Genomic DNA, 10,141 nt, shown 5'->3' on the forward strand with positions numbered 1-10,141 from the left:
AAAGCAGCAGACAGATCCAGCAAAATAAGTATAGAAGATTTGGAAGTCGCTCTTGCCAGTCTTTTTCGGCTCATTAAAGCTTTCGGCTTTTAGCTCTCTAAAAGAGTTGGGTTAAGAGTGGGTTTCTTAAGAAGTGGGGTTATACGAGCCTGTTTAAATGTTGAGGGAAAAACACCAGTGTGAAGGGATGTGTTAACGATGTGAGTGAGTGCAGGTACAACGGCAGGAGAAATGGCTTGAAGGAGATGAGATGGAATAGGATCAAGTGGACAAGTAGTAGGATGATTGGAAAGGATGAGTTTAGAGACTTCTGCCTCAGAGAGTGGAGAGAAGGATGAAAACGAGTGTATGTTTGCTGGTAAGATGTGTTTGACAGTTTGTGGTGTGGCAAATTGTGCACTGAGGTTTGTAATTTTATTAATGAAGAATGTGGCAAAGTCGTCAGCTGTTAGAGTTGATGAAGGAGGGGGAGGAGGAGGACAAAGGAGGGAGGAAAATGTTTTAAAGAGCATGCGAGAGTTAGGCGAATTGTTAATTTTGTTGTGATAGTATGTCCTTTTAGCAGTGGAGGCATTAGCAGAGAATGAAGAGAGAAGTGATCGGTGGGTTCTTTTAAGAACCCAACTGTTGCATATGAAATAAAATCATGTTTACTTCAGCAAATGGTCTCCAATTATTATCAGAAATAGTGTACAATTGTGTATTTTTAAATCTAATATTGTGTAAAATCTATTAAATTTTGCAAGTCCAATCAAATGCATATAGAGATCGTATGAAATTATTTCAGGTTTATTTGTCAATGTAAATGCAAAGTCAGGTGCATTGCATTCTGGGATACTGTGTTGCATACTACACATTTTAGCATTAAGGGCCAGATTTATTAAACAGGGCAAATTAGCGTCAGAGAGCAATTCCATAAAAGCACTGATGGGAGGGGAAAATTCTGTGGGCAAATTACCGCCTGTTTTAGGACACGCTTTTTGGGGTGTTAAATAATGCCACAAATACCAGTAAATTGACGAGCACAAATCTTAGTAAATTGCGTTGCATGATTCATTTAAATACTCTCCTGCCATAAATTTACAGATCGAAAGGGAAACTCCTACAAATGCATATTCAACATGGTGAGTCACAAAAATAACGTGTCCACGCCTTTCCAGTGTTAATTTCCCACTGCGTGTCTTCAGTAAATCCTGACAGTAGTTTTTAACGCCAAATGAGGGTTTGCGCTGGCGCAACTTGATAGTAGCCTAAATCTGGCCCTAAGTATATTATCTGGGTATTTCATGCAGACAGAAAATGTTTAAATGTGCACATCATACACACTATTGGTGTGTTCTGAAAGATAGTATTCACAATTTGAACACACATGAACGTCAAAACAAAGTCGTAATTACTAGTGGGAAACACAGGATGTTCCTTGAGTCACAAGTTTTCAAATTTGGGGCGTGTCAGTAAGAAAACAAAGTGGATGCAATGGATGCAGAGTCTGTATTAAATACCATAGTATTGTGCAATTATGATTGAATGCATAACAATTCAATTTACAAAAGCTTTATAAATTGAATGAAAACATAAAAAGCAAAGGCATTCGACGTGCATTCTTAATTCATTAGTTCAAAAGTCTTGTTGAATTGAATGTAGAAATAGTACATTGCTCCAAAACGCACCTGACATCATAATAACGACTTCCTAACACAAACTTCCCAAGAGGAATTTTAAAGTATCCATCAATGCTACAAAAATAATATGACTAGTATGCCATTATAAGAACAGAACAGTGCTAAAGCTCCAATTTTAACATGTAAATGTAGATATTTTGAGGTGCTTGCCAGTGTAAAACATGACGCCATGATGCAATGTCATGCTATGTGCATTTGCTAGTTGGTTGCTATCTGGTCCAAGTCTCTGTGACATTTAGGTCTCTAGATATGGCTCAGGTCCCTCGGTCAATGAAAGTGTGTGGGATTTGGTCACTCGTATTCTCTCCCAACAAGCTGCATCCTGAAGTGTAATAGTAGGGATTAGAAGTTAGTTCAAACCTCTAAGCTAAAGTATGAGCAACAGCAATAGCAAACACATCTAATAACCAGAGCATGTGAAAGCATCTTCAGAAACCCCGCAGCGGACGGCCTGCCAAACCCGAGGAGCATTTCCGCAGAGTTCGCTACATGAATCAATTACCATTTCTGTCTAAATGTCACTGGTCACTGGTCGACACTAGAGGAGGGACAGAGAGACCAAAACAGAGATCAAGGGAGCAAAGCAGTTCTAATCCCACAAGGAAAGAGGTTTGCAGTGTGCAAATGTTGAGCCGACACCGTTTCTTGGTACATCAGTGCGGCAAAGAGCATCACCAAAACATGTCCCGGTCACATTTCACTGCAAAATCAAAGGAAAGAAACCACATATTAGATGTTGCATAAGATGCTGCACTTATACAACCAAAACAGAAGTCTGATATGCTTTCATTTATAGTGTTATGTTTCTATGGGCTGATTTCCTGTAAAACGAGAGTACATTGTTGATCAGATATCAGTCTGATCTCTATCTCTGTATCTGTATCCTGATGTTTTGTGGCCGTTTGACCCTCGAGGAGATGCTCATGAGTTGTTGTAGGTCAGTGATGACATTAAACCTTCCAAAAGCCGTCCGTTCTCCACCTTCCCATCCCTCTCTCTCTCTCTCTTTAATAGCTCCTCTGCTGCTCATTTGATGTCTCTCTCATCAAAGCAATTTATCAAAAGTGCAAGTGCAGTACTTCCTCTAATCAGCCCAATCAGGCATTAAGACTCCGCCATTCTCACTCACTCACACACACACACACACACACACACACAGAGAAAACCTTGTCTGAAAAAAAAACAGCATATGTGTCGCTAGACGTTCATCTCAGCCCCCTAAAAATCATGATTAGCTGTCAGCACACTTTTTACATTTGCTGAAAACAGCGGCTGTTGTTATATATCTCAGGTTAGTAGTTTATGTAGCAATTTTATAATTATATAGTAATTTTCTTTCCCAAAATCATATTATATTACATCATATCATATCATATCATATCATATCAATCATGTCATATCATATCATATATTACAATGATATTTTTTTTTATACATTTAAACTTGTAAAAGCAAAAATAAATAAATAAATAATAGTGCTTATCTCTATTTACATCACACACACACACGCACGCACGCACGCACGCACACACGCACACGCACGCACACACAAACACACGCACACACAAACACACCGTCAGTCCCTTCTTGACTTTCTGTATTCCTGCATCTGTCTTTCTCACTTCTGCTAAATGACACAAGCTTTTAATCTCTCGTTTAAAACTGACTTGTGCTGTTGACGTCCAAATTATATCAGAACATAAAAACAGCAGTGTTGTTCATTTTAGCCAGATCTAAATCTATAAAAAATCATTTTCATTCATTAAAATAAAACTGACATATAAAATAGAAATCCTAGTTTAAAAAAATTAATAAATGCCTTTGCAAATAACTGAAATAACTGAGATGAAAACTAATACTAATAAAACTAAAACTGAAATCATTAAATTAAAGTTAAACAGAAATATAAAAATACACAAAAATAGTAAAAATTAATTCAAAACTAAAACTAAACCTATATAATAAAATATGAATAAATTAAAACAATTAAAAACTGAACATATAAAATATTAATAAGTTCTATAATTGTATATAAATTATACTAAAATAACACTGAAAAACAGAACTAAATCAGATCTAAATCAACACTAGTTTTACAGCAAAACCTGGAATCAACATGGCTTATTATTTTCTTTTTAAACTCTACAAGACTGAATAAAAAAAATATATTAAAACAACTCATGTACTCACTCAGACCAGCTTCCCAATCTTGGACCATTGCAAACCCGGATAGCTAATAAAAGTCACAGGGTAACTTGACATAATTTAATATTATCCATTTAGAAGCTGGAATATTTCACCTAAAAACAAAATGAATGCAATTTACTCACCACCCTGCTGTATGCATCAAAATGTGCCACATGGGATTTGAAATCTGTGACAAAGGGCAAGATTTTCAGTTAAAAGCAACCTAAAATGCATTACTTTTTAAAATATACAGAATGTACTTTTTTTGTTGTTGTTATTTTGTGCTGTTTGACAAATGATAGACACACTAATAGCGTATAGATTTAGAACAACATAACAGTCAGTAAATAATGTCAGATTTTTGTGTGAACTGTTTTGAAAGTTTAGCCAGCAATGTTTTCATAGCAATGTCCACCTCATTTTTAACAGAGGAGTGGAAGTGGTATTGTTTACTTGAACGTGCGAAGTTTCCAGTGTCTAGTTGTTTTAGCTGAAGAAAAACTTCTGTTATGCTGCTTGACATTGCAAACTGGGATTTATTATCATATTATTTAAATGTCTTATTATTTTAAACACACTGGTTTGTAGCACAAATGATTTTACTTAAAACAAAAAGTAAGAACGATTATGCCTCGGCTAACTGCTAGTTGATCAGATTAGAGCTTAATAAAGCACAGTCTTAACATGGTGGTTATGTTTCTGCAACTGGCTCCTGGATGTTTTGTTACCCAGGCTGAAGTACATGCCACTTCTTTTGACTGCAGTCACAGTTTTCACAATTTACTTCCCGCTTCCTTGCTAGCAACCTTGTAAAATCACCTGTCCGTGACGCTATCTGCAACACTTTTCCAAAGAGGCCATTCACACAGAATGCGTTTTTGCTATTAAAAACACAAGATGCATCATGAAGCGCGGTGGAATGGAAAAAACGCAACGTCTCGAGGTGCATTTTTTAAAAGTTGAACTTTTATCTTGAACGCCTTGTTTTTATAATGCAGTGTGATGTGCGAAACGCTGCAAAAGACGGGAGTGCATCGGTCAAACACATACGCCGAGCATGTTTATATTAGAAAAACAGTCCAGTGCAAGAGTTACTAAATCCAATTTAGTATAGTTTACAGTTTTCATGTATTATTAAATCATTGAAAACTAAATAATTAGGATTCTTTTTCATTATGTATTCAGTACACAGGTGAGTTCTGTAGAGCAGTGGTTTAGAGTTAGTTCTGCTCATTTTGAGGGAGATGTGTGGCAGGCAGAACAACTACCTTTAATTAAAAACACTGCGTGAACAAACAGTCGACTGATTACCAATCACAGTTTAAATTACCGCACACCTAAAGCCAGAAACATACTTTAAGTCTATGAATGCAAATGCTTCCAGCTGTACAAGCGCTGCACTAAGTGCTTTAATGGCTCAGTGAAGAACCTTTAATATCCATAAAACCTTTCCATTCCACAAAAGGTTCTTTAGATTATTAAGATGTTCTTTAAAGGAATAGTTCAGCCAAAAATTTAAATTTGCTGAAAATGTCCTCACCCTCATGCCATCCATGGTGTAGATGAATTTGTTTCTTCATCAAATTTGGAGAAATGTAGCATTAAATCACTTGTTCACCAATATATCCTCGATCTGCAGTGAATGGGTGCCGTCAGAATGAGAGTCCAAACAGCTGATAAAAACATCACAATAATCCTCACAAGTAATCCACAGCACTCCAGTCCATCAGTTAATGTCTTGTGAAGAGAAAAGCTGCGTGTTTGTAAGAAACAAATCTATCAGTAAGGTGTTTTAACTTCAAACTGTTGCTTTCGACTAAAATAGGAGTCCATAATCCATAATAACATCATAGCTCTCACATAAAAATCCACCCACATATTTGCTTTGGACTGTTTTGGCTTGTAAACAGAGCTTGATCTTTGCCAATTTCTCTCCTGATTCAGAACAAGACAACTTTTTCACTGCAGGAATCAATATTATGGATTATGGGGTTACATTTTGGTCAAAATCAACAGTCTGGAGTTCTTAATGATGGATTTTTTTCTTACAAAAACACAAGTTTTTCTCTTCATAAGTCATTAACTGATGGACTGGAGTGGTGTGGATTACTTGTGGATTATTGTGATGTTTTTTATCAGCTGTCATTCTGACGGCACCCATTCACTGCAGAGGGTTCATTGGTGACCAAGTCACGTATTGCTACATTTCTCCAAATCTGTTCTGATGAAGAAACAAACTCTTGGATGGCCTGATTTTCATTTAAGGTGAACTATTGATTTAACCATTTATTGGTCAGCAAATTAGTTGCAGTTAGATTCTAGAACTAACTACCAGAACAATGATGCAACAGAAAATTTCAACCTTTACTACTGAGTTTTTTTTAACACTAAAGTAAATGCAAAAATGCATACATTTATAATGAGATGGTGCATAGAGTGTGTTTCTGGTCGTACTGTTTTTCTATCGTCTCTCTCTTCAGAACACGCCAGTCATCGAGAGTAAAGCCGGAGCAGATGAATGGAAATAGAAGAGGTAGAAAAAGCTTTTGATTCGGCTCTGAGCTCAGAGTGCGGTTCTCCTGAGGCGTGAATTATGAAACACTCAGACCGTTTTAAACAGAAAAGGAGGAGAGGTGAAGACAGTACAGACACAGGAGAATTACCCACAATGCTCCGCTCTGCCCCAATTAACTAAGACAAATGGGCCGCATGTATTAGCCTGACACATCAAAATAGAGGGCACGTCACTCTGTGAACCAGGATGCCGGATCAGCTCCACAGCTGGTGAAAGTCAAGCAGGAACGCCGATTATTAGTCTGCACTCGGAGCGCTTCTGGAAAGCCGCGTTGACGGCAGTAAAAGAGAAACCAGAGACCCTTCAATGCTTCGGAGACCGTCTTCTTCATCAGCCTCGCTGCGGCCTGATGGGTAGAAGAAGAGGAGAATTAGAATCACATACAAAAAAGAGAGCGAGAAAGAGGGAATGCTGGGGAAAAGTCTAATGACTCTGGGGTCTTTGGAAGGTTATCAAGAGTGAAATATGAATTTATTAATTTTCAAGCTGAGTCAGAATGAAACCAGAGAGATGAGGATAATGAAAAGAATAACAGTCAAAATCTCGGTTTCTCTCCGTCAGAAGTCACGTCTAAAGGGAAGCACAGACAGACAGACGGATGAAGTGCAGAACTACCACAAAAACTTATAATATGGCACTTTTAAAATGGTAATAATAATGCTACATTCATGCCATGATGAAATTACTGTAATTATTAGTTTTCAGCATGGAAAAAATATCAGTATTTTTTCATTATTATTTTAATTATTTTTTTGTTTTATTTCCGTTTTAGTTTTATTCCATCACATTAAACTAAATGAATCCCCAACTGTTATTTATTAATATTATTATTATATTTCTGATTAATATATTTATATTTTCCACTTTCATTTGCACATTTCATTTTTTAAGTTTTTCTAAGTTTTAGTTTTAGTTATTTTAGTACATCAATTTAAACTAAATGAAAAGGAGAAATGTGGGCAGCTAGATCAGTTTTTCTTTTTTATTTCAGTTAAAAATATTTTTTAATGGTTTTAGTTTTAGTTAACTATAACAATCCTGCCCTGCAGTAAGTATTATGATAACTTTAAAACTCTGCAAAACTCATCCTCCAGACATGAATGATACCCCAAATAATGGGATTTGTTGAAGTGTGCCAATACTTTTCTAAGCAACCAAGCTTAGCTTCAGATAAAATGGGGCAAAAAAAAATACCACAGACTTACAGTATGAGTCATATCTAGGGAGCAGAATATCAGTTTTTATTGTTTTATTTTAAACTCACTTGAGTATATATTAGGTCAAGCCTTATTTTGGTCCTCAAAAGTGTCCCATGTACATTCACAGAAAAAAAAAATGTACACAAGCTGTCACTGGGGCAGTATCCCTTAAAAAAGTACACCTTTGTACATTATTTACCCCTAAAGGATGCATATTTGTATCTTGAAGGTACATGTTAGTATCTATAACATGTACAATATAACCTAACTGGTACATATTAGTAACTTTTAAGAGGGAAAAACCACAGTGATAGCTTTTGTCCCTTTTTTCTGAGAGTGTACCTGAATCTATAAGACTAGAGAGAAAATGAATGAATGAATAAGACATATCTGACAGTGATATTGTGTTTGTTTCAGAATCAAACACTTTCGTTCTCCTCTCTTTTCTTTCATCTGTCCCTGTCTTACTCTCATCATTCGGGCGGTCTGAATTGGGTCACATCTGCATGAGACTAAAGCTCTGTTCTCAACCCTAGTGAGCAACCTACGCAGACAGCACTTATCTGACAAGAACGGCTTAAACCAGCTTAAGGTCTCCTAGCCTGACCACCGGACATGTGCCCAAAACCCCTTTAAAACCAGCCTAACCAGATACCAGCTAAAATGTAAGGCTTGTAAGGTTTTTCGACACATTTTATTGGCCAAATGCACCCTATACAATTACTTTTCTCTCACTGGGATACATATGGGATATATTACCTTACTAGATATGCAATCCCAGAATGCATTTCAAAATAAATAAAATATGTATATGAACAGATTTGACAACTTTAGTAATTTCCATGAGTACCAATCTTAATGCTTAAGCATATAATGATATTCCAGGGAATTGTGAGCTTCTAATTTTATAGTAACTGTTTGGACAGAACCCTTTTCTATTCTAACATGACACAATGCCTCTGTGTATAATCATTTCAAAAAGAAATGATTGATTCAGTCAGTGTGGAAGAACTTGACGGAGCCAAGTCCTAATCCCAGCTGAACACCTCTGTGTGTGTGTGTGTATATACAGTGGGTACGGAAAGTATTCAGACCCCCTTAAATTTTTCACTTTAATATTTGATTATTAGAAGAAAATAAAAGTAATTTATACACATTTTTAGTTGGTTAAATAAATAAATAACAGACCATGAATTTCACCACAAGGAGGTCTATTAGTATGAAATACTGCCTGTATGCTACTTATGAATGAATAAGATACTGCCTAATGCTATGTAAAGCATATCTAATCAGTCACTTTTGAGGTTACATTTGCATCATGATGCTGACTTAGAAGGCTGAATATTATGTTTTGGAAAAGAGCTTGTAACATCCTCTCTATCTCTGAGTGTTTTTCTGAATGGGAACCACTTATCATCAACATCATCTCACCATCAACTCCCAACATTTTCCTTTCAGGTCTTATTTTTTTGGATATATACTCTTCCGTTAGCTTTATTCTCTATCTTTGTTCTCCCTCCTTTCATGTAGGTATAAAGACCCCAGTTATGCGCTTCCGCTTCACCCAAAGCTCAGAGGAACTATAGAAGAACGGCTCTAACCACCTGTGGCGGCCGCGAGAGCACAGCCTTTCTTCCATTCCAGCAAACCAAGCGGGAGAAAAGCGAGGGAGGATGAAGAGGCACAGGGTCACGTCCCCCGAATGGACCCTCCATTCATCACGAGTGTCAGGATTGGCCGGCGCGGACGTGGAGAGCTGCCCATCAATCTGGAGAGAGAGCGTCTGAAAGGACAGATTTCTATCTCCTTTCATGCGTTACACTGAGGGACCGAGCCAGAGAGAACGAGAGACTAGTCCTAAAAATGTACTGAGGTTATCCTCGGGAGATGCAGCCACAGACACAGACGAGATGCGATCGATACGGTCGTTTAAAGAGAGTGTCAGTATCCCTGAAGGAGGAGGACGACACATACAAACACTGACAAATGATGCAGCCGCTCCGTTTACACACAAAGCCAACGCTCTCGCTAATTACACCTAATTGGGTTTTAATTGGGAAGTGCGGAATTGCTTGCTTCACATTTTAAAAGCTCTCTGGATGTAAAAGCCCATTAGGCCTATATAGCAACAATATGTTTTACTGATTCACACAGACTCACATACCTTCATTTTCAAGTGCACCACCAAAATATAAGTCAGTGGCCATTTTAACCTTCGTTCAGTGGATTTCGTGACGTGTCTGATATTTTTGGGATGTTGTGTCATGTTCGAAGGATGCAGAAGATGGTAGGCCCTAGAACATGTTCAGATATAGTCATAAATAAATGTACTTGATTTTTTTTGTTAATAGTGTAAATTTAAAAATCTAATCAAATCATGTAAAAAAAAAAGTATTGTTTATCTAGCAAACAAGTATTTATCTAGTATTTTTCTAGTATTATATATAAACAATCTAGTATTTTTGCTTCTTGTACACTATAATATATATATATATATA

The sequence above is a fragment of the Sinocyclocheilus anshuiensis genome, unplaced genomic scaffold (genome assembly GCF_001515605.1).
Source record: "Sinocyclocheilus anshuiensis isolate Anshui unplaced genomic scaffold, SAMN03320099.WGS_v1.1 scaffold1075, whole genome shotgun sequence".
NCBI classification, from domain to species: domain Eukaryota; kingdom Metazoa; phylum Chordata; class Actinopteri; order Cypriniformes; family Cyprinidae; genus Sinocyclocheilus; species Sinocyclocheilus anshuiensis.